We start from the raw sequence: 24,232 nt of genomic DNA on the forward strand, positions 1-24,232 counted from the left end.
AGATCTATGTATTTATTAGGACAATGCCCAGCCAGAAGGCAGTAAAGTGTCTTGTCCTGAGAAAATCAATGTATTGTGACAATTTTCCAACACTGGGAACTACAATATCTCAAGAAAAGGGTATCTTTTTTTCTAACTTTCTAACACAAAGAAGCAAAGGAAGCTAGCAGCTTCTGGGACCCCCTGACTCTGTTTCTGGAAGGTCAGAGTGAGAGGATGGCCACTCCCCAAGGTGAACTCCCAGAAGCAGAGCTCTGATAAGGCACACCAGGCTTCCCCCCTGAAATGCAGCGCAGAGGTTCATTTCTCCCAATTAAAACGTAAAAATACCAACCTTGAAAATATCATCTAGAGTCCTAATTCACTAATGTTGAGTCCACATACATTTGAGTGAATTCAGTCAGTGACAGGGTGTGTGGTCATGATGTTTCACTATAGCAGTTTCTTAACAAGGCCACCAAGAGGCGTCCCAGCTCACAAATCAGCTCAATCACTCACAACTGAATCTGTTGTGGTTTTACAAACTTCCTTCTCCTCATCAACAACAGCTATGAGCAGTTGATAGTTTCGTGGATAGAACAAAATCAAACAGCCCTAGAATAACCTGAAAGGTCCTTTTGCTTAAGACGAGGATGAGCTACTATTAAGGCTGGGATGGTTTTTCTAAGACCACACTGTAATAAACTTACGGCATTTGATAGCATTTGATAAACTGGCGTGCCATTTAACAATGTGTTATTGTTTTGCAAATTCTTCCTCTGTTTTCAGGACACAGGGAGCTAGCCTCGGCCATGCTGCAGTTTACTATCTGTTAGCTAACAAAATTATGTTATACTACTAAATAAATTAGACGTCAACTAGCAAGATAATAAAATTATTTTGAAGTTAATATGTATAATGCATTGCATATAGCTTTATGTTAAACATAAATGACATTTAGTTCTTTGATCCTTTTTGCCAGGTATCAAAAACCAACACAAAGAAAAGTCACATATTCCTGATGTGAAAGTGGTGCCATCAATTGATGAAACATATTTTCTACCTCATTTTGGTGCTAAACAGATTTCTATATAGCAAAACACCAAACCTGAAGTCTTGCATTTTGGTTCCAGCTCTGCCACTCACATGGCCTAGGTCCTACTCTTTTATCTGCGCCTTGCTTCCTTCCAATTTAAAATGATGGATTAGACTAGTCTAAGATCATTTACAATATCCCTTTTGGAGCTAAAATTCTACTGTTCCCTTTGGATGTAAGTTACCTGAATTTCAAAACTAATCTCTTTTCAGGGGCGCCTGCGTGGTTCGGCGGGTTAAGCCTCTGCCTTCAGCTCAGGTCATGATCTCAGGGTCCTGGGATCGAGCCCCTGCATGGGGCTCTCTGCTCAGCAGGGAGCCTACTTCCTCCTGTCTCTCTACCTGCCTCTGCCTACTTGTGATCTCTCTCTCTCTCTGTCAAATAACTAAATAAAATCTTTAAAAAAAAAAAAAAGAGAAAAAAAAACTATTCTCTTTTCTATGTGGTGGCACAACATTTGTTTTTTTTAAATTACAGGTATTTCACCTTTTCGAATGATGTTTAATAATACTAACTTTCTAAGCTGTAGATGTTTACTATATGCTTAGAGTGACTCAAGGAACAGTTTTTAACAAGCACGTCTCTTGGTGGCAGTCTGTGTGACAACGGAGCAATACAAACAGGGAAAAGGTACTTTTATCCTGAGCTGGAGCGTCAGCACTCCAATGCAGCAGGAGTCAGGACCGGTACAGGGCGCTATCCAGTGGTACGGATGGCCTGTGCAACACGCAGCAGGGCAGTGGACGGAAGCGAGGAAGAGTGTGGCCTCCTTAGACAGAAAGAGCTAGAATGGAATGCCAGCTCCACCACTTTACCAGAAGAATGACCTTGGGCACGCTGCCTAGCCTCTGAGACTCAATTCCCTCATCTAAAATGGAGATGATAATTCTTTCCTCCCAGGCTGTTTCGAGGTTGAGAAGGACCACTGAGTCGGCTGCTTAACAACAGAGGGTGGGGAGGAATTCTACCTAATTACCCTCATGACTTTTGTTTTCAAACTCCATTTTGAACAAAAAGCCAAACTAAAGAAAGTTCACAGTTTCTAAACCCTTACCCTCTTTATATGCCTTCAAGAAACACATGCTCCAGCTTTTCTTCAAAATGTAATTCTTTAACAAACCTCTTCTTCAGCCATTAATACTACAACCAAGGGGCAAAGTTAGTACAAATATTCAGATACAAATCATAAAAATTAAATGAAAGTTAAGGGAACCTATAGAAATAAATATTCTAAATAAACTGCTTTTGTGTCAAACCTTAAATCTTTTAAATAAAACTGTTCTGGGACTCCAATGCAATCATCTTTTATCATTCTCCCATAGTAAAATAATTCGTAAGCCTCCTTACTCTTGGGGAACTTTGGGATAAGACCTAACAAATAAAGCTTCCCTGCTATGTAAAATATTAATTGAATAATTGATCCTGTAGTAATCTTTGAATAGAAAGATCTTCTCTTTTATGGTTGGCAGCAGTGCTATATTGAATTCTCTAACTGGCCTGTGAACATTCCTTTTCTAGAGTGCCAAATTTAAATGCCTTTTAAAGTGAAAAAGAAAAAACCCTCAGCACTTACCTTCACTTCTTTGAAAACACTAGTTGATATCAAATTAGCATATGAATGTGTTCCAGAAATGGGTGTAGCTCCAATATCTAGATATCAATTCATATCTTCCAATTAATTTTCACTGTAATTTCAGAAATATATCTCGAGGAAAAAAAAATGGCCCCGATACATAATCCAAATCTCACTTAAGAATCCTAATATACACTTCAAAGAAAATTCTTTGCCAGTGTGTGGTCCCTATGCATTTAATTTTCCATGTAAGCTGCTAGAAAAGTTATGTCAAATGGACAGTCATTCTACATGAACTGAGAACACTTATTTAAATACACAGATTTGAGTACACCAGAAATTTAAGGCCCATTTTCCTAATTAAACAACCATATTGTCTATGCCACTGCTACTCCATTTATTTATAATAATAATTTATCACGCTGAAAATACGTAAAAGAAAAACAAATAAATCTTAGTTCAAAGAAAATAAATTCTGCTCTGCACACCAGGCAGGTCTCTGGAGGAGTGGCCAGAATGCTGGGTTCTGTTCTCCGGAGCCACTGCAAACTGAGTGTCCTGGATCAAGCACTTTGACCCAGGCTGTTTCCTCATCTGCAAAATGGGTATAAGGATGCTCCTCCTTTTTTTACAAAAAGCAAAAAAGAAGCCAGTGAAATCACAGTAAACTCCGACTGCAATAACAAATGCAATACACAGTTTGCGGTTACTATCCCTTTAAGGGTAATAGCCTTGCAGTAAAGAGATCTGATGGCTTCATAAGGAAAAGGATGAGAGCAAAAAAGTTTTAACTGTTGGAGCCTTTATTTGTAGACCTAGCTACAAAAGCAGGAGAGCTCTCTGAAGAAACTTTAATTCAGCTCTAGGGAGCTGGGGCGACTAAACTGTTTCTGTAAGGGCAAAGGGGAACTTCCTTTGTTTACTGCAAGACATCAGAAGTGGAAATTAGAGCACAGTAATTTATTAATTGTGCAGATGTAAAACTGCTTTAAGTAAACGTGTCCCAAATGAGATTAAACTCTAGAAGGACCATGGGGTACATGCCTTGACTGGTGTGGCAGGGCCAAAGGATGCCTTCACCTGGTCAGCTTCTAAAGGAAAGAGTTAATGCCACAGCTTCTTCTCAAGGAGGAAATGTTTGCTCTCCCCGCTCTGACAATGCTAAATAAAATGCATGACAGGTTCATTTTATGACCACAAAACTGGAATTCTACCACCTTTAAAGAGAACGTCTAAATAATAAGATCCCAAAAAGAAGAGAGAAAATGCAGGGCACCTAGGTGGCTCAGTCGGTTAAGCATTTGCCTTCCGCTCAGGTCATGATCCCAGGGTCCTGGGATAAGAGCCCCACATCAGGATCCCTGCTTCTCCCTCTGCTTGCTGCTCCCCCTGCTTGTGCACTGTCTCTCTCTCAAATAAATAAATAAAATCTTATAAAAAAAAAAAGGAGAAAAAAACGCAAACTACTTGTTTTGTTTATTTGTACATCAGTACTAATTAGTATACGTTGGAGTGATCCATGACAAATCCCAGCTTCAGTGATGGGGGAAGAAGGAATATGATGATAGCATATTTGAAATAATTCAATCAAAAACTCCATTTTCTTCACTGATAATGTCAAAAGCATGTTTAACTAAATAACTACATGTGATCTGGTAGTTGTGGTCACTAGAGCACACCTCTGTGCAGCAACACTGCCAAGGCTTAAAAACATCTGTATAGGAGGTAATCCCAGAATCACTGGCTTTGCTTCAATCAGGGCAGGATTCATTTACAGGCCTCTGATCTTTTTTTTTTTTTTTTTTTTTTTTAATATGGAACGCTTCACGAATTTGCGTGTCATCCTTGCGCAGGGGCCATGCTAATCTTCTCTGTATCGTTCCAATTTTTTAGTATATGTGCTGCCGAAGCGAGCACAGGCCTCTGATCTTGATGCTGACCCATTCCAGCTGGTGTAGAGCCTTCCACACCTGGCACGTAGATGGTATAAAACAGAGTAATTCAATAAAGATTCATCACTTGCCATATTGTGTCCTAGGTGCCATGGGTACAAATAAAAGTAAAAACCAGATTGTAATGCTTACGAAGGTCACAAAGATGCAAGGTCACCAAGGCCATTCCTCAGTGTTGTTCTTATTAACACTGTGACCCCCTCATGGGCGGTATCATTCTGCCCTCTTATAGCTCAGTCCATCTCCATACTCTGTCCTGCTTTAAGGGACGCCTGGAACTTAACCTTTTCATGCCGATGGACCTAGAGCCTTTGCCGATCCTTCATGCTGAACCACTCAGTGTCCATACCTGTACTCAGTCAACTAATATTTATCTAGTCCCCACTACGTGGCAAGCACTTTTACAGGTACAGAAGATGCAACAATGAACAGAAATTGTCTATTTTTACCAGATCCCTCATGATGAGCTAGACTGCCCTCATCCCTACCAACCAGCCTAATTCTGCCTACTCATCTAACAGTATTTACTGAGCTCTACCGTCTAGGAACTGAGGATACAGAAGTGAGCAAAATCAAGAAGAACTTGCTCTCACAGAACATAACCTAAATGTGGAGTGACACTGCCCAATTTTAACCCAGAGTCTCCAAAGTGAGGTTTCTGAACTCCAAAAGATGAGCAAGAAAAAGCCCACTGGAGTAGGTTAAGAAAATACTAGAATTTTTCTTTATGTTCAGTTTGTCTTGTTTTTTATTTCTAAGCTATTTATATTTTTTTTAACATTTTATTTATTTATTTGACACAGACAGAGATCACAAGCAGGCAGAGAGGCAGGCAGAGAGAGAGGGAGGAAGCAGGCTCCCCGCTGAGCAGAGATCCCGATGTGGGGCTCGATCCCAGGACCCCAAGACCATGACATGAGCTGAAGGCAGAGGCCTAACCCTCTGAGCCACCCAGGTGCCCCTAAGCTATTTATATTTTTAAATACATAATATATGAATAGCCCAGTAGATACATAATTTAAAGATAAATGTCCACAGGGGTGCCTGGGTGGCTCAGTGGGTTAAAGCCTCTGCCTTCAGCTCAGGTCATGATCCCAGGATCCTGGGATCGAGCCCCACATCGGGCTCTCTGCTTGGCAGGGAGCCTGCTTCCTCCTCTCTCTCTGTCTGCCTCTCTGCCTGCGTGTGATCTCTGTCTGTCAAATAAATAAATAAAATCTTTAAAAAAAAAAAAAAAAGATAAATGTCCACAGATCAAGAATATATACTCAAATTCTTTTACTGAGGGGAATAACATTTAAAGTCCACAGGCCACTGGCTTGTGTGATGACACATTTGGAGTGAACCGTTTGGCCCAAGTAGGATTAGCCTGGGTTGTCCACTAGATTCACTTTCTGATAGATTCAATAAAGCATTTTGCAAGGATGTCTAAACATTAAGCTACACAACCAAAGTTCAGGTCCATCTCAATTTACCCTCCCTGATCACCTTCTATTGCCCTATACTCCATCCCTGTGCACCATGCATAGTATAACACCCTTACTGTCATTCCAGATTTAGCATACGTCGTATGTCATTATTATACTAGAAACAACCTGAGACCAGAGCCATTATCTTTTTATTCTGCAAACCCCGGAATTCCTACATATTATAGGTACTCAATACATGTTCCATAAAGTAATGACAACTGAATATATGGAACCCAGAACTGTCACACAGATAAGGCAGAGAACGATTATTTCCTTTACCAAAGACTGCTTTTCCTTATAAAATGATTAGTACCGTACTCCTTTAAGCACCTCTATGCGTACATCACAGATCACTGATTACTTAACAAAGGGATCTGGGAACAGTAAAACTTGTTCAATCCGTAAAATCAGTAGCCACTGCTAATTGAAGATCAATTAGAAATATACACGAAGGGGCACCTGGGTGGCTCAGTGGGTTAAAGCCTCTGCCTTCGGCTCAGGTCATGATCTCAGGGTCCTGGGAGCCTGCTTCCCCTCCTCTCTCTCTGCCTGCCTCTCTGCCTACTTGTGATCTCTGTCTGTCAAATAAATAAATAAAATCTTTAAAAAAAAATATATATATATATACGAAGCGTTCTAAGATTACAATTCATCAATAAAAATATACAGTTTTGAAAAACTGATTAAGCCAAAACTTTTCAAGGAAAACACCTTTAACGAAGTTCCAGTTATCCAAATTCTTAAGACCTATATATATTAGACTTTAAGGCCATCTGGTTGTATTCGAAATAGATGTCGGGAATGACATTTATGGTCACATTTTAAAAATTTAAAGAAAAGGAAATTCGCTTCCTAACAACTGATTCATGATCACAATTTCTAATGTAGTAAACTCATCACTGTATGTGAGATCAGGTCCTCGCACATGCGACTCTGTCCCCACCTGTGGTCCCATTCTTTAAGATATTTCAAGCTATAATAAACTTCTAAATTGATTTGCATGATTTATGAAAAGACTATACATGAAAAATTATTAAAACAAAACAAAACCCTGGGCTGCCAACAAATCTGAACATTTCTCTGGACTACAGCTGACCCCCGAACACAGGTTTGACTAGAACAGGTCCACTTATACATAGATTTTTATAGGACAGGACCATATATATTTTCCTTATGATTTTCTTAAAATTTTCTTTTCTCTAGTTTACTTTATTGTAAGAATATGGTATACAATATATATACATAATGTATTAATTGTGTATGTTATTGGTAAGCCTTCTAGTCAACAGTAAGCTATTAGTAGGTTAAATTTTGGGGGAGTTGAAAGTTATACTTGGATTTTTGTCTGCACAGGCATCAGTGCCACTAACCCCCATGTTGCTCAAGGGTCAACTATACTAAGATACAGCACCAAATGAGATGAGAATGCAAATCCATATAGCAAAACTTACAAAGAAGTTCATTATTACCACGAGGACTGGCAAATACTAAGATCCAAATAGTTGTACTTCCATGATGCCAAATAGCCCAAAGATAGAAAGACTCACAAGTTACTATTCTGTGTGTCTCTGTTCCTCTTTGCTGCTTTAATGTAAACATTAGCCTCATTATCACTGTTGTGAGCCTATGAAGAAATATTTCCCCAGATCAGCTTCTTCTTTACGATCTGGCTTATTTTGTTTGTTATGAAAGCAGCCAAGGGTGGCATCTGGAACACTGTATAGAATATTTCAGAAACAAAGTTTTAATAAAAACTGGGTTGATATCCTGAAAGGACCAAAGAAAGCCACAAATAAAAATGGATGAAAATGGAGACGTCTGGGTGGCTCAGTCAATGATGAGTCAATGCCTCGGACTCCTTATTCAGCAGGGAGCCTGCTTCTCTCTCTCCCTCTGCCTGCTTCTGCGGTCTCGCTTCTCTCTCTCTCTCTCTCTGACAAATAAATTAATAAATAAAATCTTTTTTTAAAAAAAGGGTGAAAATGCACACAATTCTGACATGTAATAAACACAAAACTCATGATTAAGAAGTGATCCTGAAGGTCTGATCAAGTCCAAAGACCAGACCCAGGCCGCTAAGCATAAAAGGGACCCCAAAAAGTCAAACTCACGCATACCCTCCAGGCCATGGCTTACCATGAGAGAAAACTACAGTTGTAAACACAGGATAAAAACACTGGAAAATCTGAAAACTGCCTGACAGAAAAACTGGGCATCATTTTTAATCTGTAATCTCTCATGGATAGAGAAGCACATTTTTATCTCTTTAGAGTCTCACTTTGTGATTAATACCTGGGCTATGGGTCTTATTAGTATATTCCTAACTAGTAAAGTAAGTCTCAGCTATAGTAGTTTATAGTATTTTTACTGGCATGTATTTGGACTCCTGGTTTAAATGCCTAGTTCAAACTTAACTCCATTTAAGGTGCTTTTAACATGATTTGGTATATGTGGAATCCTCAAGCATTTCCTTTTACTTCAAAAGTTTTGTCACCGCAGCCTGTGACGTTAATAGCAATAAATAAAAAAGGAAAAATAAATTAAAAAGAAGTCCGAAACACTCGACTGGAACTTAACTTTCTAATATAAACTGAAAGCTTTAACCAAAAAAAAAGTCTTGGCCCTTTAAAAACAGACCAAAAGACAAAATGATGCACTAATAGTTAAATAAAAGCCAAATGAAACTTACAAGCCTGATTTTTAAAATCCACTCTAGTGCTTGGACCAAATTAGTTTCACAAGCTCTAAGACAATTAGGACAAACACTGCACCAGCAAGAAACTCCATCTGTATTTCAATGTCCCACTCATGTGTTGGAATTTGCCAGTTTTTCAGGGTATTTACTCCAGTACTGTATGCCATGCTGTTAGTACAATTAGCACAGAATAACTTATATGATATTTACATCTACTGGACTTTTCCAGCCAACAAACCACATCTGCTTTAAGGATCAGGGCTATTCCACATTCATCTCTTTAGCCTCAAAGTTTAAGTCGGCATCAACACCCCACAGGCACTCAGTCTGTGAACACTGAATTAAACGGATAGTCGGTCTGGCTACTTGAATCTCACCAACACTTAAACCGAATTATTTAATATGTAAAAATAATAACTTTTGCCTAATCCTGTATCTAATTCATGTTCTGATCATCAGATACTCTGAAATGAAGTCCATGAATGTGCTTAATTTTTCTTCTCATATGGGACTTATTTTCAAAGCAATTGTCAGAAAACTATTTTATAACTCTATCCATGTTGTATAGGTAAATTCCTTTGGTAAAATACATTCACCAATTAAGTATCAAAAAGTTCGGGAGTGTCACACCAGTCAGGATGGCTATTATCAAAAAGACATAAAATAACAAGTACTGGTGAGGTTGTAAAGAAAAAGGAACCCTTATACACTGTTGGTGGGAGTGTAAACTGGTGCAGCCACTGTGGAAAACAGTATGGTTTCTCAAAAAAATTAAAAATATTAATACCATATGATCCAGTAATTCCACTATTGGGTACTTATCTAGAAAAGGAAAACACTAATTCAAAAAGATATATGCACCCCTAAGTTCACTGCAGCATTATTTACAATAGTCAAGATACGGAAGCAACCCAAATGTCCACTGTTAGATGAAGGTATAAAGAAAATGTCACACATCCTGACCCCCAACCCCCACCACTGCTGCTACCACTGAATAATGGCCATGAAAAAGAATGAGATCTTGCCATTTGCAACAATATGAATGGACCTAAAAGGTATTATGCTAAGTGAAATAAGTCAGAGAAAGAGAAATATCGTATGATTTTACTTATATGTGGAATTTTTAAAAACAAAACAAAACAAATGAATAAATGAAAAACCAGACTCTTCAGGCACCTGGGTGGCTCAGTTGGTTAAGTGGCTGCCTTTGGCTGAGGTCATGATCTCTGTGTCCTCTGACTGAGTCCCGCATCCGGCTCCCCGCTGGGCAGAAGCCTGCTTCTCCCTCTCCCTCTGCCTACTTGTGCTCTCTATCTCTCTGTCAAATAAATAAATAAAATCATAAAAAAAGAAAAGTAAAGAAAAACCAGACTCTTAAATACAGAGAACAGCCTAGTGGTTGCCAGATTAGAGGGGAATGGGAAAACGGACTTATATAGGTAAAGGAGCTTAATAGGTAAAAACTTCCAGTTATAAAATAAGTCAGTCACCAAAATGAAAAGTATTGCATAGGAAATATAGTCAATAATACTACAATAACATTGTACAGTGACATATGGTGATGACACTTACTGTGGTGAGCACTGAGTAATGCAAAGAACTGTCAAATCATCATGTTGTACATCTGAAATATCATATGTCAACAATATCATGTCAACTATGCTTCAAAAACAAAAAAAGTATGTAAGGTATCTATCTATCTATCTATATATAACTATATACTGTCTATAAATTTGCTAAAACCAACCAAAAAAAAAAAGGACCAGATTAAAAACGTTAGAGAATATTCAGCCTGAAAAACTCAACTTCTCATGCCGCCTGGGTGGCTCAGTCAGGTAAGCATCTGCCTTCGGCTCAGGACATGATCCCAGAGTCCTGGGATGAAGCCCCTCATTGGGCTCCCCACTCAGCAGGGAGTCTGTGTCTCCCCTTCAGCCTGCTCATGCTCTCTCTCACACATACTCTCTAATAAATTCTTTAATTTTTTTTAAAGCTTTTGCTTTTTTTTTTATTTGATGGAGAGAGACACAGCCAGAGAGGGAACACAAGCAGGGGGAACAGCAGAGGGAGAACAGGCTTCTGGCCGAGCAGGGAGCCTGATGCCAGGCTTGATCCAAGGACCCAGGATCATGACCTGAGCCAAAAGAAGACACTTAACGGTGAGCCATCCAGGCGTCCCAAATAAAATCTTTAAGAGAAAGAGGGCGCCTGTGTGGCTCAGTGGGTTAAGCCTCTGCCTTCAGCTCAGGTCATGATCTTGGGGTCCTAGGATGGAGTCCCGCATCAGGTTCTTTGCTCGGCGGAGAGCCTGCTTCCCCCTCTCTCTCTGCCTACTTGTGATTTCTCTCTCTGTGTGTTAAATAAATAAATAAAATCTTTAAAAGATGAGAGAGAAAGGAAGGAAGGAAGGAAGGAAGGAAGGAAGAAAGGGAGGGAAGAAGGAAGGAAGGGTAGGTGGTTAAGTAGGAAGAAAGAAAGGCTCAGCTCCCCGTGAAAGAAGAAATGATTTCTACTGATGTATCAGAGAAATTAATAAACAGTAAAAACAACTTGTTAGGGGCGCCTGGGTGGCTCAGTGGGTTAAAGCCTCTGCCCTCAGCTCAGGTCATGATCTCAGGGTCCTGGGATGGAGCCCTGCATCAGGCTCTCTGCTCAGCAGGGAGCCTGCTTCCTCCTCTCTCCCTCTCTGCCTGCCTCTCTGCCTACTTGTGATCTCTGTCAAATAAATAAATAAAATCTTTAAAAAAAAATTTGTTATTAGACATTTCTATAGCAGATACACCAACTAGGAAGAAAGTTCACTAAATGTCAACTTTAAAACTAAGTTTTGGGGGGCGCCTGGGTGGCTCAGTGGATTAAGCCGCTGCCTTCGGCTCAGGTCATGATCTCAGGGTTCTGGGATCGAGCCCCGCATCGGGCTCTCTGCTCCGCAGGGAGCCTGCTTCCTCCTCTCTCTCTGCCTGCCTCTCTGCCTACTTGTGATCTCTCTCTCTGTCAAATAAATAAATAAAATCTTTAAAAAAAAAAAAAAAAGTTTTGGGCTGGTTTAAGTCTTCGATTATAACCTCACTGATGAGAACTGACAACAGGCCCCAGTTCACAGAGTTTCTCGTCTACCCCCCTTAAATGACAGAGAGTAGCGTTCCAACCCTATCACTTCAAAATGAAGATTTCTCTTTGGGGAGAAAGAAAAATTGGGACGAATTCTTGGCTGAAAGCTGCCCCACACTTTCCAGTTCTAACCTCTTGGAATGTGGCCCTAAAGGCAAGGAAATACAGAAAAAGCCCAGGAGACTGAAGCACTGCAGACAGGCCTCCTGAGCCTGGCAGAGTCTCTTGCTACCTGTGTGACCTCAGACAAGTTACTTAACACTTGGTTTCTTCGTCACTAAAATAGAGTTACCTCTCATCAGAAAGTTGTGAAAAATAAAGTAGTGTAAGTCAAACTTAAGCTTCCTATGGATGCCCTCAGTACAAATTATCTTCTCCCCTCCCCAACAAAGTAAAACAGTATGTGGGAAACTCTTCTAAAATCTGCTTTCAACTTTCCCTTAAATATAAATGAACCTGTGTAGTCATCCTATCATCCTAAAACACAAAAATGACTGGAGGAGGGGCGCCTGGGTGGCTCAATGGGTTAAAGCCTCTGCCTTCGGCTCAGGTCATGATCCCAGGGTCTTGGGATGGAGCCCTGCATCCGGCTCTCTGCTCAGCAGGGAGCCTGCTTCCCTTCCTCTCTCTCTGCCTGCTTCTCTGCCTACTTGTGATCTCTGCTTGTCAAATAAATAAATAAAATCTTTAAAAAAAAAAAAATGACTGGAGAAGGAGTTTACTTTGCTTCACATAGCCTTGTTAAAGGTTCCTCATAATCCCTCCCTAACTGACACTTACCTGTAGGGAACCGTGTAAGTCTCAAACTTGTATGTTAACAACTTTATTATATGGCCAGTGATAATTACTAAAATGACTCAAAACTATAAAAGTAATCTTTAAAATCAAATAATGGGGGGCGCCTGGGTGGCTCAGTGGGTTAAAGCCTCTGCCTTCGGCTCAGGTCATGATCCCAGGGTCCTGGGATCGAGCCCCAAGTTGGGCTCTCTGCTCAGCAGGGAGCCTGCTTCCCTTCCTCTCTCTCTCTCTCTGCTTGCCTCTCTGCCTACTTGTGATCTCTGTCAAATAAAAAAAAAAAAAAAACAAAAAACCAAACTGCTAAAATCAAATAATGGTAAAAAAGAAAAAATTCAATTCCAAACTTATTCTCAAATATTTATAGGCTGTATCACAGATCGCAAATGAGTCAATACAACAAAAGGCTGAGAGAAAAAAAAAATAGACAAACAGACCTCAGGAGAACAGCAAAAAGGAGAGAAGAGTTCACTATCTTGAAAGCTAAGCAGGGTTGGGGCCTGGTTAGTACTTGGAGGGGAGAAAGGAAGAGAAAGGAGGGGAGAAAAGAAAGAAAGAGTAGGAAAGAGAAGGAAGAGGGGACCAGAAAGAAAAAATACATAACTTCCGTAACTCAAAAGATAATCAGAATTTGACAGTTGGATGTAGAGAATTAATTTCTCATTTTGTTCCATGCTCTCCCACATTCCCTTTGCAGTCAATGAGAATTCTACACTTGGCTGAGTTTTGAGAGGTGCACCAAAAGCTGAAAAACAACTCAGCACTTTTTAAGATTAAAAGAATCAGCATTGTTAATAAGACTCCCTCTACATTACTCAATCTGTGGCTTTCCTACACCAAATTATATAGCTGTATCAGTAAGTAACCAAAGAAGAAAAACTTTCTTTAGCCATTAACCATTTCTGTCTATACCAAACAAAGACACATTTAAGTCTTAACCGTAACAATAGATCAGATACAGCTAAAGTTTACTCCTAGTGTGTCATATGTATTCTTCTTCACACCAGACTTTATGTTTTTCTACAGTGGTTTTATAGGAAATTAAAAGTATGGCTCCTGGCTGGCTCAGCTGGTAGATCATGTGACTCTTGATCTTGGGGTTGTGAGTTCAAGCCCCATGATGAGCATACAGATGACTTACAAAAAATCATTTCATAATCACTAACAATAAAGGTATCTAGAACCTATCTAAAACAATACAACCAAAACATTTTCACCTTAGAGTAAATGATAATTGCAGAAAACACTTTCTATTTTTACTTTTCTGACAGAAATATGCAAGTGGCAATATAATAAAGGAAACATAACCTTCTCGAAACTCAGTCCCAACAGTAAACCATAATGAAAGTAGCCTAAATTCTGTTCATTATTATATAAGAAACAGGGTAGAAGTTTCAAGTACAGATTTCAATATGTGCGTTTGCTTAATAAATGAACCACAGGGGAGCCCGGGTGGCTCGTTTAGTTAAGCATCTGCCTTTGGCTCAGGTCATGGTCTCAGGGTCTTGTAAAGGCTTCCAGCTCCATGGGGAGTCTGCTCCTCCCTCTCCCTTTTCCCCTCACTCACACTTTTGCGTGGGTGCATGTTCGCCCTCTGTTGCTCTTGCTCACTCCCTCTCTCAAATAAATAAAATCTTTAAAAAAATAAAAAAACTAACAACTACATCAAAAACTAAAAAGGAATCAACAACGTCAAAATGGTATAGGAGGTTCAAGTAACTCGGGCGGGGTGGGGTGGAGTGTGTGTGTGTTGTGTTAATCTTCCCTTACCTCGGAACCTTTCACTGCTCAACTTAGGAGATACAAATGTTAGCTACCATTTTGCTTACCTGACATTATTAACCCCTGATACATTCTACCCTCATAACTGAAGTCACGGGGTTTCAAAAGACAGCCTGAGTTAATACATAACATTAAGATACCCTGTTAGGATATCTTACATGATTCACCAGCTTGAAAGGAACTCAGCATATTCAGATGATCAGTGATCAAAATCAGCAAAACGATACTCACCGAGTTAAATGGGTAGAAATACCAGACAATTTCACTGTGTGGACTAAGAAAGTTAATACAACAGGATCACAGTCCCTTATCTGAAACCCTTAGGTCCAGGTATGCTTCAGATTTTTGTGAGTCTTAGAGGTCAGAGGGAGCATATATTACGTAACATTCCTAACTAGATCTAGGATAGCACCTCATAGCCTAATATATTACTATCTCTATAGCAAAATATGTGAATATTCTCTCTAAGTGGGCTTTAAAACTACTTTAAACAAGCTCATGACAGTTTGGGTCAGGTTCTGCCACCAAATGAACTTTGATGCCAGACTTTTGGAGGAAAAAAAAAAAAAACGAAACTTAGTTTTTCAGAGATTTTTAAGATAAAGGGTTAGGAAAGTAAATCCAATACCACTACACATCAAAGCATAAAGACATTTTCAAAATATACAGAGCTTATTAATTTATTGGAGATGAAAAAGTAAGGTAAATTAAAATTTAGCCAAGTAAAAAAAGATGTTCCTGGCAAATATAGCCTTAAAAATTGTGGGGTGCCCAGGTGGCTCAGGTGGTTAAGCGTTTGCCTTGGGCTCAGGTCACGAACTCAAGGTCCTGGGAGAACCCCACGTGGAGTCCTAGGTCTGGCTCCCTGCTCAGCAGGAAGTCTGGTTCTCCCTCTCCCTCTGCCCCTCCCAACACGTCCCCCCCTCCCCCCCCTCCCCCCCCCCCCCCCCCCCGCCAATCCCAGCTCCTGCAGACTCAATTGCGTGTGCACACTCCCTCTAATAAATAAACAAAATCTATCAAAAAAGAAAAAAGGAGGAAACACAAGTTACCTGATTGTAGTTTATTCAAATAAACTAAATAAATGTTGACACTACTTAAAAATAAATGTCTGTGTTAGAAGCAAGGAGTATTTCAGTAAGACAGGAATGACTGAGAACCCTGATACTTACAGTCTTTTGTACTTCCTTTGCATTTGAACACATGTTGCATTTTCCCTAGCTTTTGGTTTTCACATTGTTTGAGATTTCAGGGATTTGCTATATTTCCCATTCATCTCCTCCTTAGCCTGTCCCTCTTTTTTATTTAAGTGGCTATTCTGTGACATGTAATTTGTTACGCACTCCGGATGTAACACTTCTCAATCTTCATGCCTTGACACAAGGGTAAATTTTAATTGGTCGTGAGGTATTCCCAAGTAATTAGTTACGAACAAAGTACCACAGTTTATGAAGAATTTTACATGTTTATATATGGGTGTATTCAAAATTTTCATTACAATAGCATCACTCTCACTTATACTGATATATTTTCTTGATAGGGAAAGAAGTGGCTTTATCACACTGTGAACTACCTATAAACTCACCACATAATTCATCTATGTCTATAATCAGGGAAATTATAACACCCTCTGTGTAAACATCAGTTCCGTGTGTGTCTTAGCAGAACAAAGTTTGAGAACAGATGCTCTAAGACATTCTAAGATGGACCAGTGTCACCGGAGAGAATGCCCAGTGCCAACAACTAACCACTCTGAAATATGAAAATAGCTATTCTCCTGTCCTATACTGTCTGTTTAAAGAAGTACAGAAATCATTCCCCAAATCTGAAGGGGCACCATACTTAACTATGACATGCCTCAAGTTATTTGTCACTTTTATCCTTTCATCTCTTATCCTGCTTATTCTTCCTATTTCCTTTGTTACTAATAAAGTGCTTACCTAATACCTCACATTCAGTTAAAAATGCACTGTTTCATGATACCAGGGTTGAGAACTATAGTCGGCCCATGAACAACATGGAACTGTGCCAGTCCCCTTGCACATGGATATTTACAGTACTACACTAAAATGTATTTTCTCTTTCTTATGATTTTTCCAATAATATTTTCTTTTCTCTACCTTACTTTATTGTAATACAGTTTACAATACATATAACACACAAAATATGTGGCTGTTTACATTATCAGTAAGACTTGCAGTCAACAGTAGCTTATTAGTAGTTGAGTTCTTGGGGAGTCAGAAGTTCTATGAAGATTTTTGACTGCATGGGTGGGGTTGGCACCCCAACCCGTGTTGTTCAAGGGCCAACTGCACTGTAGAGGAAACAAAAATTAAAAGGCACAGGGCTAGCAGAACATGCAATTCTTGATCTTAGGACCATGAGTTTGAGCCCCACGATGGGGATGGGGTAGAGTATATTAAAAAAAAAAAAAGATGTTTAAAAAAAATTAGAAGGCACAGCTTCAAAAAACTTCAAACTTACTGGGACTTGGAATGAGATGAGACAGAACTATAAGAACATAGATATGGTTAAGGGTCATTACAGACAGCACTGTCTTGTGTAATTCTCATTCTGTTGCACAGTAAATATTAATACACATTTTTGCACATAACAAAGTAAGTTTATTTTGAAGTGACATGCTTAAAGTCCCTCTGTCAGTAAGTAAGAGGGGCAAAGGTACTGGAATCCAAGGATCTTTGGCTTCTAAGCCTCTGTTCCTTGTACTACACCTGCTACTCTCAACAGAGGGTGACAAGGGCTCTTGTCATTCTGAGGTAATTGCCAACATGCTAACTGAAATACAGCCACAGAAGGCTGAAGCTGGAAGAGACCATGTCAAAGAACATGAACCCCACATCCAATGCAGGACTCCTATTCACTCTTTCGCTATCGCTATCGGTCCCCTACAGCAGAGTCTCTCAAAGTGTGTCACAGCACTGGGCCTGCTTCAGAACCACTGAAGCACCAGTAAAACACAGATTCCTGGGCCCCACCTCAGTCACACTGCATCAGCTTTATCTAGATGTGGGATCTGGAGACCTTCACTTTTTTAAATTTTATTTTTAAGTAATCTCTACACCAACGTGGGGCTCAAACCCACCACCCTGAGATCAAGAGTCACATGCTGTACCAACTGAGCCAGCCAGACATCCCTGGGGGTCTCCACTTTTAACAAGTCCTCCAGGTTGGTTTTCAAACTCTAAGTCCTAAGATCAATTTAGTGAATAACACTGTGTTTTTTTTTAATAAAATAGTTTGGAATATATTAGATTTATAAAGATCAGATAGGAATAGAAAAATACCAGAGGGCACTACTCTTAGTACTGTTTCAGCCAAACTTTTGGTTCAGTTTTTATATATGGATTGGGATACAAGAGGCATTACCATACATCTCAGTCAGAAACATTTAATACAGCTGCTTTAAACAATTTTTATCCTCGTTCTTATCTCTCCTTTATAATAAATAAGTTATCCATGTTTCATATAATTATTCCCTTGACAAAAAAAAACCAACATTCAATGTCCATTTTTGGATCTCAGCATTCCATTCCAAGAACTTCTGTTTTATCCCCTGATCTTTTCCCCTGAGCGCCATGTTTAACTATTGGTTTAATTAATCAATAGTTTACAGTATTTATTTTCCTAGGATTTCAGATACTCCAACTCATTCTTATTTTATACTTTGTAATCTACACAACCTCCTCATGAGCTGTAGTTATTTCACTATCTAGATCTTTGAACTGACTCACATCTCTTAACTTACTAAGTTTATATATTGCTAGGTGTGTTTAATTCTTCCTGGTTTATATTCAAGCCCTTAAGTCTTTCATTCTCTTAGTCTTTCATCTTCTTTGTACTTATATATACTTTTATTTATTTATTTTTTAAAGATTTACAGAGCAGGGAGCCCGATGTGGGGCTCGATCCCAGGACCCTGGGATCATGACCAGAGCAGAAGGCAGACACTTAACAACTGAGCCAACCCAGGTGCTCCTCTATATATATACTATTGGACAGAATTCGCTACTGGCTTTGCTTTCGCATTTCCATTTTGCAACTGGTACTTATTCCAGTTCTCATCTCATCTTTTTCTTTGAAAGGAAAAAAAATTAAAACATCTCTATTAATACATGAGGATTTTCTGCATGTATCTTTACAGTTTTAAAATGATGTACTGGCACTTCAAGAAACTGTAATTGCCTTCTAAGGGATAATATGAACAAAGACGAATGTTGAAAGAAGATGTACTCAAAAAGTGCTTTCCTCAGGTATAACTTAATATATAGAAATCTCTATAATTCGACACAGTCTGTGATAACTGCCCTTGAGGTAGTACAAACCCACTTACTGAATTATAGTCACCAAGTCTTCTAGCTGGAAGACCCTCATTCAATCTTTAGCCTTAGTCCTTACTACCTTCAGAGCAGTATTTCTCAAAGGATAGCCTGAGGACCACCTGTATCCAATTTACCTGGGGCATGTGATAAAAACCAAGCAGTAAAATTACAATGTTTTTATAATTCAGGTCTGTTTTCATTTCATAGTGAGAGGAAGGAAGTTGACTAAAAATATAAAGAAGATATCACTCAGGCCTATTTTAAAAGGTGCTCTCAGTGGTGAAATGTTAAAAGATGAGGTGGACTTCGAACTACAAGTTCAAGAAAAGTGTCTCCTTCTTAAGTTAAGCACTGCTTAAGATTAAGTCTCAAAATACAGGTATCCCACACTGGTGGTGATGCAATATGCCACAATCAATTGCCTAAATTTAGTAACTTAGAACATTTAAATATCACAATTTTAAACATTTCTGCACTTTTATAAGACACCAATAATTTCAAGGATTTCCTTTGGTACAGCATGAACAGCCAGGCTATTTTCAAAAACTCTTTTTTAGTAGGGTCAAACTGTGAAGTCTTTGTTACTTCTATTAAAGATTCCTAATATAAAAGTAGTTGATATTCCTGGTAAAATATAATTAAAAATATGGCCCTTGCTTTACCCACGCTCTGTGAAATGTAGGAAAAGGTAAACTTTTAATATTTTGACGGATGATGATTAATTAGAAATTATGTTTGTCATTTTACTGAAAAATACGACTTTACACTTTAGTTGCTGAATCAGGTTTTCATGAATTGTGCCACATTATGAGACTGTTCCTTCTTTTTTAAACTACATACAAAAAGCCTTATCAATTACACAGTTACTTACAGCATAAGCAAACCATAATTACGTGCTCATCCTAGCTTCTACTCAAAGCTGTGTTCTCAATTCAATATCTAAACAGATCACCTGTTTCAAAGATTAAGTATAAAGATAGATCTATAAGGTCAAAGGTGGCATACACTTTTCATGTTGTAAAGCAGACCTATATGTATGTTTAAGGCAGAGCTATCTCACAAACTCCTAAACCTAGAACTTTTTTTTTAAAGTTAGATAGAAAGATCAAAATGAATTTTTTTAAAAAGGTGGGAAGGTGAGAAAATGCAAATTTTTGTAAATATTTAAGTCTGTAGCAGAAGATTCTCTAAACCGGCCACAGTAGCTCCAAAAAATGTAGCACTGAGTAGGAAACACATCTATGAACCTCCTCTTTTCAACAGCTAGCATTAAATGTGAAATGCAAATTAAGACTTCAGTTTCAGAACTTAATAGAGATATGCAGAATAATAAAATGGGAAGTTTGGAAACTCTTGGCAAGATAGAAGCAAAACCTCTATCTAAATTCTTATTTTGATAATTAAGCTTCAAATCAAATAAATGTTTTAGATGCAAATAACTAGTAATTCACTGTCAGGGTGACTTCTTTTAGATCACTACTACAAGTTTTACACTACAAAAATTACTCTAACTTCAAAGACCAAGACTGTTCTTGAAAATATTGTTTTAATGAACCAGCTGTTTGATATCTCAAAGAAATGCAAGAGCTCATCAGATCGCTTTTATTCTGGAAATTACTGATTCCCATTTTAAATTGTGAACTGGTCAAATATATTTCCATGGGGAAAGAACTAACATTAAAAGTTTGCTCTAGTGAACAAAATAATGTGCCTCACATGTATAAATGTGGTGTTCTTTAGTAAATCAGGAATGCATTTTGAATACTCTCGCCATATGTTCAAAAATGAAAAACTCCTCTTGCAAACAAGCCTTAAAAAAAAAATCTAAAGACACTGAAATCCACATATTTTGGTGTGCACTAAATTCATCCTATATCTCATTCTGACTATTCTAATCAGACTATTATGTATGTAACATATTAAAAAGTTCTCCTATCTAAAATAATGTGGTATTTACTTTCTATGAAAGATGATGGACACAGAACTCAAAATCACCTAAGGTTCTCTGCAATGTCAAAGTATGCTTTGCCACTATAAGGAAACTACCAGAAAAGGCCTGGTCCTCAGTTGCTCTCAATACTAAGAAAACCTTTTAGTAACATATATAATATCCCAGTAAGTCAGGCAACAAAACAGATTAAGATCTCTTTCCTTTTTCTTTTATGGGAAACGGAGTTCAAGTCTATTTTCATTCACAAAATACAAACTCCATCTTCACTATGGTAATATTCTCAAGTACCACAACTGATTTACACATTTAGTACAAGTTGTTTTCTTAACTTAGCAACCTGGAATATCTGAGGTGTTCCTTACAATGGAGGGGGGCAAATTGCAAGCTGGTTTTCTGCAATTTGGGCTTACCCTGCTGCTTTCAAAAGTTCTATCAACTCTCACCTACACCATTACTTCCCAAAAACTAACTTTTCAGGCACTTGCTGTGCCACATATTATTTCACCAATTTTTCCATTTGGGGGCATACATGTGAAAAAGGCACTTAAGTGATTTCAGAGTCACTGTTTATTGCATATAACGGCTATTAAAATATACCCAGTTTCTCCAAATACATAAATTTTGAAGGAAATTATGATTAACTTGGAAATAGTTATTTGCTTTTTATATCAAGCTGGTCCACTAAATACTAGATTTACAACACTGTCCAGTCCACCCTTCTCCACCACAAAAATAACTGCCACAAAGAGCACAAGTTACCCAAGACAGAGCACCTAAGAAAGAGTAAGCAAATGTCAGTCACTATAATTAGAGAGGCATTCTGCACAATGCTTCCTTGGGTTTTTAATAATTCTCTCTACTCATAGGGTACAATCGTTCCACAACATTATCTGGTATTAAATTTCCTAGGCCTTGACTCTGTAAAATTTCATTATCAATTAAAATGACTATTTGAAAGTTAGTTTTCAAATGACACTTGGCAGATATACATGAAATAAACATTTAAACTACCTTAAAATAATAACAGCAATTGAATTCTAAATACTGTAGAATCATAAACTGACTTCTGTAGGAAACTCAGTAAAACAAGATTTCCGGGGTGCTGTAACCCCAATAAGGCGTCTTTTCCTGTGAACAGTAAGGACCCTTAGGCCATTACTAATAGCCATCTAGCTTCCCTGTAGAAAGAGTTTGCATACTTACCCAGGAAGGCAAATGGAAAGTACAGGGGGAGGAAGATGAACTGCGGCAAAGCCTTTGTCATATGATAGTGACCTATAAAGTATCAAATAAAGGTATATCATCAGTATGGTAGAGCTTTACAATAGAGCCCCCACTCCTGCAACACCTATGAAGGAAGGTCCTCAAAACCCAGGAGTCCGGCTCCCCACCAATGCCTCCCCTCTCTCTACTTCCCACCCCCACGCGCAAACTGTGAAGCAATAAAAGCAAAGAAGATCCCTGTATTCAGAGAGCAGAGGCTGAGGGCTGCCCAGCTGACATTCCAGGGTGTCCCCAGTACCCTCACTCCCTACTCCCCGTATGTACAAAGCTGAAAGTTGATCCTTTTCTGCAAACCCAAAACCCACACCGCGATCATTCAGCAACTTGCACCAAGTGATCGCCGCCCCCAGGACAAATAAACTAGTAGCCAAATCGTAGCAATCGATAGGCAGCCCGAGCCTTCACGGTGCCCTGGAGCCGGCCGGAGGTAGCACGGCGACGGCAGCCGGTCCAGGTAGCGCAGCCCTCAGCCCTGCAGACCTGGGGCGGCCAGAGCCGTCGCCCAAACACCCGGCCCCAGTCACAATCCCCAGATTGGAGATCGGAACCGAGCCGGGAAACACATTCGCCAGAGCCTCCCTCGGCAAGTGCAGGGCCACCAGGTCTCCGAGGTCGGGGTTGGGGGAGCTAGGAAACCGAGAGGGAGGAAGGGACCGAGGGATCCCACCCCGCCTTTGTTGCTGGTCACCATCAAGTTTGCATCTTAGTACAAAATGTCGATCTTAAAGGCTGACAAGACAGAGGCAGAGGCACAGGGAGAAAGAGAAAGGGAATAGAGTCCATCTTGCTTTGGGGAAGAGGGGGGAGAGAAAAATGAAGTACAAATCCCACACTCCGGGCGTAAAAGTCTGCTAAACACCTTTCCATAACGGAGGAGCAACGAGTGGGGTGTCCCCGTCCCCGTGCCCGCTCGAACTGGCGGCGGTCTGGGCAGAAAACGCCTCCCTCTCCTCCTCTTCCTCCTCCTTCCCCTCCTCCTCCTCCCTCTCCTCCTCCTCCTCCCGCGGGCCCCGGCGAAGATCCCGCCGCCACCGCCGCTGCCTCCGCTGCCCCCCGGGGAGGCACCGCCGCCCGGCCGGGCGCTGCCATTCCGAGCCTGGACCGCGCGGCGCGGCGCGCGTGGGGCCCGGCGCGGGGTGGCCGCGCGGGGACGTCCGCGATGGAGACCCCCGCGCCCCCTCGCCGCGGGCTGGCTACAAAAGTCGCGCAAGCAGAGGTGGCGGCGGCGCGCAGGAGAGGGGGCGCGCGTGGGGCCCCCACGCCGCGAGTGGGCAACCCCCGGGGATGGCGAAGAAGGCCCCTCCCCGCGTGGGTAAAGTACCCCAGTCTCCGGCAGCCCGGCGTCGGCGGCCTGGAGAGGAGAACTGGACGTGTCATTAGCAGGACAGGCAATGGTTTCAAAGCCCCAGGCCAATGACCATTAGCAGTGGCAGAGCTCGCTCCGTCCCCATCCCCCACAACCTCCACCCACCTTCCCATTCGTACCGCCCCCACCTCCACCCCACCTCGCGAAAACTTTTCAACAAGATCCACCTGGACTAATTTGTCCTCAGACAGTTAAAATATTGACTAGACCCTACACACCGGGAGGGAAGGGGAATGCACGCTTTATTTTCCTTTCTACAGAAAGGAAAGCAAAAAATAGCTTCTCTCTCCGTCTCTCCCTCTCCCCCCCCCCTCTGTCGTACATGTTGTGTCTTAGCTTTTTGCATCGTTTCGTTTTACCTTCCTCATTTAGCAGAAATGATCGCGGATATTTCACACGTAAACGTGTTCCAGATTCTTGGATTTAGGGTCCTTGTGAATTACAGGACTCGGGTTTGGTCTCAGTTACGTTAAGTTTCATACAATACCAAGAAATTTTAAAAAATAATAATAAATTTCTGAGGGTGAGCGAGCGAGACGAGGTGGAGGAGGAAAAGAAACCTCGAGTCTGATTTCTGTAATTTACTAGCGACCCGGATCGCAGCAAATAACAGTGTAACACGAGTGTGGCTTAAGAGGGCTGGGGAGCTCTTTCTAGAGGCATCGACCCCATCCCCGGATAAAGGATCTGCAAGTTTTCTGTCATCGCGACCATGCAATGCCATAACTTACCTTCAGAAATAAGACTTTAAACAGCCAAGGCCTTCCTCCTCCCCTCCACCACCACCCCCAGCCTCGCTCTCTCCACCTTAAACTTATTGACACAACATAATCCCACAT

General features: G+C 40.3%; 1 protein-coding gene and 1 non-coding gene across 6 annotated transcripts in view; both read right to left on the reverse strand.

Annotated features, from left to right (window-relative positions):
- BBX (BBX high mobility group box domain containing) overlaps positions 1 to 24,232 on the reverse strand; it is a 275,675-nt gene that overhangs the window by 250,329 nt on the left and 1,114 nt on the right. For all 5 annotated transcript variants that reach the window (XM_046002282.1, XM_046002284.1, XM_046002283.1 and 2 more), the window contains one exon: positions 21,947 to 22,018. The gene's annotated coding sequence lies outside the window, so the exon portion shown is untranslated. The remainder of the gene's footprint in view (positions 1 to 21,946; positions 22,019 to 24,232) is intronic.
- On the reverse strand, positions 4,457 to 4,565 carry LOC123941048. Its single transcript, XR_006818148.1, has one exon. It is a non-coding gene; the product is annotated as a U6 spliceosomal RNA (small nuclear RNA).

This window comes from Meles meles, chromosome 4, assembly GCF_922984935.1.
Source record: "Meles meles chromosome 4, mMelMel3.1 paternal haplotype, whole genome shotgun sequence".
NCBI classification, from domain to species: Eukaryota; Metazoa; Chordata; class Mammalia; order Carnivora; family Mustelidae; genus Meles; species Meles meles.